At 44.8% G+C, this 8,060-nt stretch overlaps 1 protein-coding gene across 31 annotated transcripts in view; it reads left to right on the forward strand.

Moving 5' to 3' along the window:
- The first annotated feature begins 455 nt into the window (after positions 1–455).
- Positions 456–8,060, forward strand: part of WASF2 (WASP family member 2) — a 101,834-nt gene continuing 94,229 nt past the window's right edge. For 17 of the 31 annotated variants that reach the window (XR_013405201.1, XM_077966754.1, XM_077966711.1 and 14 more), the window contains exon 1: positions 456–639. The gene's annotated coding sequence lies outside the window, so the exon portion shown is untranslated. Of the gene's footprint in view, positions 640–1,170; positions 1,279–5,274; positions 5,416–5,460; positions 5,590–6,758; positions 6,884–6,934; positions 7,076–8,060 lie in introns of those variants that run through there. The other 14 variants (XM_077966672.1, XM_077966730.1, XM_077966710.1 and 11 more) reach the window with 8 other exon arrangements.

Consider the following 8,060-nt stretch of genomic DNA (forward strand, 5'->3'; position numbering starts at 1 on the left):
AGAGCTTGTGACTCACTCTCCCCACCCTACTTTCTGCCCCGGCTGAGACCGGAGTGAAGGGACAACACCATCTGCAACTTGAGGGGTGTCCACAGAAAGTTTACGGGCTTGGCCCCTTCCTTTCGCCAAATATAGCGGTTCTTTGAAGGCTAACAAGAAGAATTAATCTTTCAACACACTCTGTACGAGGTTTTACACTCTCTTCGGTGAGTTTTCCCTACTTTGAACTTAGGAGTCCGTTTGCCTTAATCTCTGCCCCCCACTTCACTTGGTTTGCACCCCGCTGTTTACTCGGATTGCGGAAGTCGCCCGGGTGGAGCTCCGGGGAGGGTACCCGTGAGTACGTCTTTTGCGTAGTTATTTAACTGGCATTTTACTCAGGCCAATGGAATGCCCCGAAGCCCCGGGTGGGTTGGGCAGTGAACCAATCAGGGCCATTGGCGGGGTGTGGCTGCGTCCCAGGGCGGGGAATACCGTAATGGCGGACACGGGCCGGGCGAGCGCGGCTGGGGGCGTAGCGCGCTGAGGGGGGTCCGGCCGTGTGGCAGCCCGCGAGGCGGTCCGCGGGAGCACACTCTGTGCGGAGACTGTGCGGCCGGCCGGCCTTTCCTGTCGCTGACGGCGACTGCGGGAGGCCAGGTGAGCAACAAGTCCCCTTGGGTAGACCCCGCCGGGAGGCGCGGGCCCCGGCCGGGCCGCTCCTCCCGAGCCGCAGGGTTCCGGGGGAGTGGGTGCCGCGACTCTCACTGCGGAGTGGCAGAGGCTGGGCGAGTGGTCAGCGCGGGGTGGTGTTTTAGTCCACCCCACCCCCTCAGGGAGGGAGGGAGTGACCCGGAGTCCCCTTCCGAAACTTGGAGGGGTCCGCAAGTCTGAGGGACTACGAGTGTCCCGACCTGACCTGGTTCTGCCATCAGCTCCCTGTGTGATCTTGAGCAAGTCACTTTCCTCTCTAGGCCTTAGTTTCCCCATGTGTAAAACGAGGGTTTCGTTGGCAGATGTATGTACAGGAGTTGGGTCCCAGCTGTTGTCTGAGATCTTGGACAAGTTCTTCCGCAGGCTGAGCCTCAGTTTCCATCTCTGGACCACGAAGTAACTGAGGTGCTCGTTGAGGCCCCGACCTGCTAAATATTGAGGAGCGGGAGGAGGGCACTGTGTGTGTGTGTGTGTAAGAGTGCGTGTGGGTGTGTGCGCGTACAGGATGGTCTGCAGAGTAAGGAGGAGAGTTGTCTAAAGGGGCTATTCCAAGGAGGACGTGGGTGCTACCCAGACCATGATGGGGTGAGTTGGGGTCCTCTTGGTTCTCCAGGAACGCTAGAGCCTCTGAGAGGGGAAGTTTTAATACGGTTGTCCATAGAACCAGAGAAGAGGAAGGACTCCTTGGAGCCCCTTGGGGCTCTGATTGGAATTTAGGCCCAGAAATCAGGAGGGTTAGAAGGAGGAGGAAGAACTTTTATGGCAGCCCTACTAGGTGCCAACCCTCGCTTAGGCCTATGAACTTTTACAGTGACCCTTGAGAATTTACACATAAGGAAACTAAGTTTCAGAGGAGTTAAGTAACTTGCCCAAGGTCACACAGTAAAGGGCAGAGGTTACTTAACTAAATTGTTTCCTCTCAGAATCTCTAGGCAAGGGGGAAGTCACTGCCCACTTAAAAGATAGTGTTAGGGAAGTTTGCCTTGTTGCAGATGGGGGCAGAGGTCTGGCCCCAGGTATGTGATTTGACTTCTGGCATGGGGACAGTCTTGATCTCTGGAAGGTTAATTATAAGTCCAGCCCCTTTATCCAGTCTGTAAGTTGGAAAGAACTATTTGTAAGTCGTAAAAGTCACTTTGAAGTGTGTCAGATCCTCAGAGAGCTCCATTTGAATCCTGGTAGGGTTGCCTGTAGAAGAAAGTTCAGCAGCTGTTGGTGTGTAGACTAGACTTTGGTTCAGGGTGGTGCCAGCCCATTCACTTTTCTCCTCCATCAGAGGGCCACATTTTCTTGGGATGGGAGAAATTTCCCATTTTTTAGTTCAAATTTCTTTGGATTTCTTGGGGTGAAAGGTTCAATAGCCCGCCTCTGATTAAGCTTAATACCCCTTTCTTTGTGCAACCTGTTATTTGACTTCTAAAGAGTGAAGATTGTGGATCTGAGGTAGGTGGTAGTTGGGTACAATAACTTGCTGCCCTTAATTTTTCCAAACCTCAGAGCTTTTGATTAATCAGAATGGTAGGAATGGCTATGGGTATTGTTCTCATATGTGAATGGTGGAGAAGAAAACTGGAAGAGGAAGTTGCTGAGAAAAAGGGCGTTTCTTAGCAGTGGAGCCAGTATGTATTTCTTTGTTTGAAATTCTAAAACCAGAAAAGCAGCAACTAAAGGAGGAAGGAAGGAAAGAACTGTGAAACTCTTTTTCCCGTTCAAATATCTTTAAGAACTGTTCCTGTCTCTAGCCATGTCCCAGGCTCTACTTTCATAGAAAAAGTCAATTGTAATTTGTTCAGAGTTTTCTTCTAGAATGAAATAATTTTAAATCTTAAAACCTCTGAGAATAATTGTTTAAAAATCAGAGCATTTTATTGAGTAAGTTATTTACAGTGGATTATTCTTTTTCTCAGCATATTACTAATTCGGTCTTATATATAAAATATATAATATAATAAAAATATATAATATAAAATAAATATATATAAATATAAATATGTAACATATACAATATATATTATAAATAATATATGAATTTATATATAATACATAAATATGTCATATATCATAAAATATATAATATAAAAAATTTATATATAATATATAAATATATATTATATATAAAAATATATAAAACTTATAGTATATAATATATAATACATATAATATATAAAAATATATGTATTATATATAACAAATATATATATATATCTGTCACCCAGGCTGGAACGCAGTGGCGTGAGCTCGGCTCACTGCAACCTTTGCCTCCTGGGTTTGAGCAATTCTCCTGCCTCAGCCTCCCAAGTATCTGGGACTACAGGCATGCAACCCCACACCTGGCTAATTTTTGTATTTTTTAGTAGAGATGGGGTTTTGCCATGTTGGCCAGGCTGGTCTCAAACTCCTGACCTCAGTTGATCCACCTGCTGCGGCCTCCCGAAGTGCTGGGATTACAGGCGTGAGCTGCTGCGCCCGACTGAGTCTTTGGCTGTATTTTAACTGTGATTTCAACCTAAGGAATTGATTTAGATATTACAGGATGCAAATATCACCATCACTTGAAAAACACATAATAATGTGTTTGGCTTTTGACACGTTAAGTCTTTTATTTTCTTTTTTTTTCTTTTGAGACAGAATCTTGCTCTGTTGCCCAGGCTGGAGTGCAGAGTGATCTCAGCTCACTGCAAGCTCCGCCTCCTGGGTTCATGCTATTCTTCTGCCTCAGCCTCCTGAGTAGCTGGGACTACAGGCGCCCGCCACCACGCCCAGCTAATTTTTTGTATTTTTAGTAGAGATGGGGTTTCACAGTGTTAGCCTGGATGGTCTCCATCTCCTGACCTCGTGATCCGCCCGCTTCGGCCTCCCAAAGTGCTGGGATTACAGACGTGAGCCACCGCGCCTGGCCTGACATGTTAAGTCTTTTTATGCTTTATTTTCCAGGATTGTGTGTACATGATAGTTGTGAAGACCCTGAATTTATTGCACGTGAAGCTCTATTAATACATTAATTCTCAATGTGTTGTATTTTCTGTAAAATAATTAGTCTTACTTGGTATACCAGTTCACAGTACCTTATTCAAAATCCTTGGCGCCAAAAAAAAAGTTATTGGGACCAAATGTATATCCAAATTTAAAAATTTTTGGATTTTTGGGTTTTGGAAAATAAATATGATACTATGTGTTATGTAATACCCCAGAGAGGTCAGGGCAGCACTTTTTAAATCAGATGCATTATTATTTCTGTAGTAAAATATCTGGATGTTCATACTAACTGGGATAAATAAATACTGCACTATTATTAGCCTTAAGTCATTTCTTGTCAGGTTTTGCCTCCAAATGAATAATGAAAAACCTATTTTTCACAGCCTTTGAATTTTGGAGATAAAGTGAAGGGATTTTAGATCTCTATAGGAAAAACTTACATGACAGGCCGGGCATGGTGGCTCAAGCCTGTAATCCCAGCACTTTGGGAGGCCAAGGCGGGCGGATCACGAGGTCAGGAGTTCAAGACCAGCCTGACCAACATGGTGAAACCCCGTCTCTACTAAAAATACAAAAATTAGCCGGGTGTGGTGGCGCCCGCCTGTAATCCCAGCTATTCAGGAGGCTGAAGCAGGAGAATCACTTGAACCCAGGAGGTGGAGGTTGCAGTGAGCTGAGATCACACTACTGCACTCTAGCCTGGGAGACAGAGCGAGACTCTGTCTCAAAAAAACAAACAAAATTACATGATAACAAGAGCAATTACAAGGAAAAATATTGTATAGCCCAGCTAATTTCAAAGTCATGGGTCCTAAAAATAATATTACATAGAAGACACCTTTTTTTGTTTCTGTCATACAGAAATCTTACTGTGATTAAAATGTGCCTGATAAGCATTTTTCCTTAAGTACCACAATTTATCTTTTAATATCTTCACTGGTCTCTGAAATGTTAGAATGACACCCTCCACCTCTTTTATTTTTAATTTTTAAATTTTTATTTCTTTTATTTTCTTTTTTTCTTTTTTTAAACAGTAGAGATGGGCTTTCGAAATGTTGCCCAGGCTGGTCTCAAACTTCTGGCCTCAAGTGTTCTTCCTACCTTGACCTCCCAAAGTGTTGAGATTACAAGTGTGAGACTTCACACCCTGCCCCCACCTCTTATTTAAATAGTAATTTGTAGGGTCTTTGCTCATCATTTTTTTGTGTAGCATTTAAGAGAATTGTACTTTTTGCATATAATTCAGAGAAAAACAAATCAAATGCAGATCTGTAGATTCATGTTTGCCAATTTTTTTTTTTTTGAGACGGAGTTTCACTCTTGTTGCCTAGGCTGGAGTACAGTGGTGCAGTCTCGGCTTACTGCAACCTCTGCCTCTTGGGTTCAAACAATTCTCCTGCCTCAGCCTCCTGAGTAGCTGGGATTACAGGCATCTGCCACCACGCCCGGCTAATTTTTGTATTCTCCAAGTTGGCCAGACTGGTCCCAAATTCTTGACCTCAGATGATCCACCCACCTCGGCTTCCCAAAGTGCTGGGATTACAGGCATTAGCCACCGCGCGTGGCCATGTTTGCCAAATTTTAAAGCTGATTTTTTTCCTTTAGAGTATTCTTTTTTTCTGAGATGGAGTCTCGCTCTGTCGTCCAGACTGGAGTGTAGCGGCACGATCTTGGCTCACTGCAACCTCCACCTCCCGGGTTCATGCCATTCTCCTGCCTCAGCCTCCTGAGCAGCTGGGACTACAGGTGCCGCCACCATGCCCAGCTAATTTTTTTTTTTTGTATTTTTAGTAGAGACAGGGTTTCACCTTGTTAGCCAGGATGGTCTTGATCTCCTGACCTCGTGATCCGCCTGCCTCGGCCTCCCAAAGTGCTGGGATTACAGGTGTGAGCCACCGTACCCAGCCTAGATAGTATGAGGTAAAAACTGTGGATGAGATTTGGGTCAAAATTTTGTTTACTTTTAATTTATGAAACTTCCACAATTTGCACATCTTGGTGTAAGGAGTTTACTAAAATACATTTAATTTTGAGTATTTTTATTTTAAGTGTATGCTATATGAGAAACTTCTGTTTACCAGCCATATGAATTTGGGTGGTTTCTTTAAATGGCCAAGGGCCTCTACTAGCACATTTTCAATAACTCAGGCTACTCTTAGTTTTCTCGGACATCTCTACTGTAGAGTGAGATGGACTGGTATTATTGGAGGATGAAGAATTATTTTTTCTCTTTAGAAGAAAGCCCCATGACAGCATGGATTTATGGAATTCTGTCCTTTAAGAAACCACGTAGTTGCCTGGTTTGAGGGCCTGAATTCATCTACCTACTTGGGGTGGCTCCATAGTTCCTAAGAATGGTACCTTCACTGTCTTGGAGATACAAGGGATGAGAAGCTGTATCCAGAGTTGCAGGAGTATGATTGGACTTGGGAATGGGAAAAATTATTATTGTTATTATTTGAGACAGGGTCTCACTCTGTTGCCCTGGCTTGAGTGCAGTGGCAGTATCACAGCTCATTCACTGCAGCCTCAACCTCCTACGCTCAAGCAGTCCTCCTCTTGCCTTAGCCTTTCAAATAGCTGAGACTATAGGTGCGCGCTACTATGCCCACCTAATTTTTAAGATTTTTTAGAGATGAGGTCTCACTATGTTGCACAGGCTGGTCTTTTTTTTTTTTTTGAGACGGAGTCTCGTTCTGTCACCCAGGCTGGAGTGCAGTGGCCGGATCTCAGCTCACTGCAAGCTCCGCCTCCCGGGTTCACGCCATTCTCCTGCCTCAGCCTCCCGAGTAGCTGGGACTACAGGCGCCTGCCACCTCGCCCGGCTAAGTTTTTGTATTTTTAGTAGAGACGGGGTTTCACTGTGTTACCCAGGATGGTCTCTATCTCCTGACCTCGTGATCCGCCCGTCTCGGCCTCCCAAAGTGCTGGGATTACAGGCTTGAGCCACCACGCCCGGCCCCAGGCTGGTCTTAAACTGAGCTCAAGCCATCCTGCTGCCTTGGCCCCCTAAAGTGCTGGGATTACAGGCATAAGCATAAGCCACCATGCCCAGACCCCTCACCCCCTTTTTTTTGTTGTTACATGAGATGGAATCTCACTCTGCCACCCGTGCTGGAGTGCGGTGGCATGATCTCGGCTCACTGTAACCTCTGCCTCCCGCGTTCAAGGGATTCTACTGCCTCAGCCTCCCTAGTAGCAGCTGGGATTACAGGTACGCGCCACTATGCCTGGCTAATTTTGGTTTTTTGTTTTTTATTCCGAGACGGAGTTTTGCTCTTGCTGCCCAGGCTGGAACAATGGCACGATCTCGGCTCACTGCAACTTCTGCCTTCCAGGTTCAAGGCAAGTCTCCTGCCTCAGCCTCCCCAGTAGCTGGGATTACAGGCATGTGACACCATGCCTGGCTAATTTTTGTGTTTTTAGTAGAGATGGGGTTTCACTGTGTTGGTCAGGCTGTTCTTGAACGCCTGACCTCAGGTTATCTGCCCGCCTCAGACTCCCAAATTGCTGGGATTACAGGCGTGAGCCACTACGCTTGACCTAATTTTGTGTTTTTAGTAGAGACGGGGTTTCACCATGTTCACCAGGCTGATCTTGAACTCTTGACCTTAAGTGATTTGCCCACTTCGGCCTTCCAAAGTACTGGGATTACAGGTGTGAGATGCTAATAATGCTTTAATTATGGCCTCTGTATTGTGCTTCATTCTTGTGTGCTCCTCTTCCATTTCATGGTCAGACCAGGAATACTTAAGCAGCATCCTTGGTCTCTACTCACTGGATGACTGGATGCCAGTAGCACCCCCCTGCCCCAGTTGTGATAACCAGAAATGTCTCCAGATATTGTCTCTTTTATCCTGGGGGGATAGATTTCCCCCTGTTGAGAGCTACTGTATCAATAGGGGTAGAAGTGGTAGAACAATAGAGGAAAGTGATTATAGATGTCCTCAAGTGCATGTTCTCCTTTTTCTCCTTTTTTCTGGTAATGCAATTCCTGTCTCTGACTTTGGATAAGAAAATGAGAAAAATCAGGAGGTGACCACTTAAAAATAGCCCCATTATTTTTATTCTGTTCAAATTTTATTTTATTTGGTTTAAATACATTAGAGCAGGGCAGATAGCTGAATTATTTATGCAGATCTATGTAAATTTAATTTCTACCACTGATTAATATTAGATGGAGTAAAGAACTACTGGAATATTATTACCTACCTTGCATGAAAGACTGTTTCTCACAAAAGCTCATAGCTGAAAAGTTGAACACCTAAAGGATAACCAGCATTGCTTATATAAAGAACTTGCCAGAACTTGTCAGGATTCTTTGCTAATTTTTGAGCTTCATGGCTAAGATGTATCTCTTGATGTCCCTGCATAGACACTTTATAACTCCA

This window comes from Macaca mulatta, chromosome 1 (genome assembly GCF_049350105.2).
Source record: "Macaca mulatta isolate MMU2019108-1 chromosome 1, T2T-MMU8v2.0, whole genome shotgun sequence".
Classification (NCBI taxonomy): domain Eukaryota; kingdom Metazoa; phylum Chordata; class Mammalia; order Primates; family Cercopithecidae; genus Macaca; species Macaca mulatta.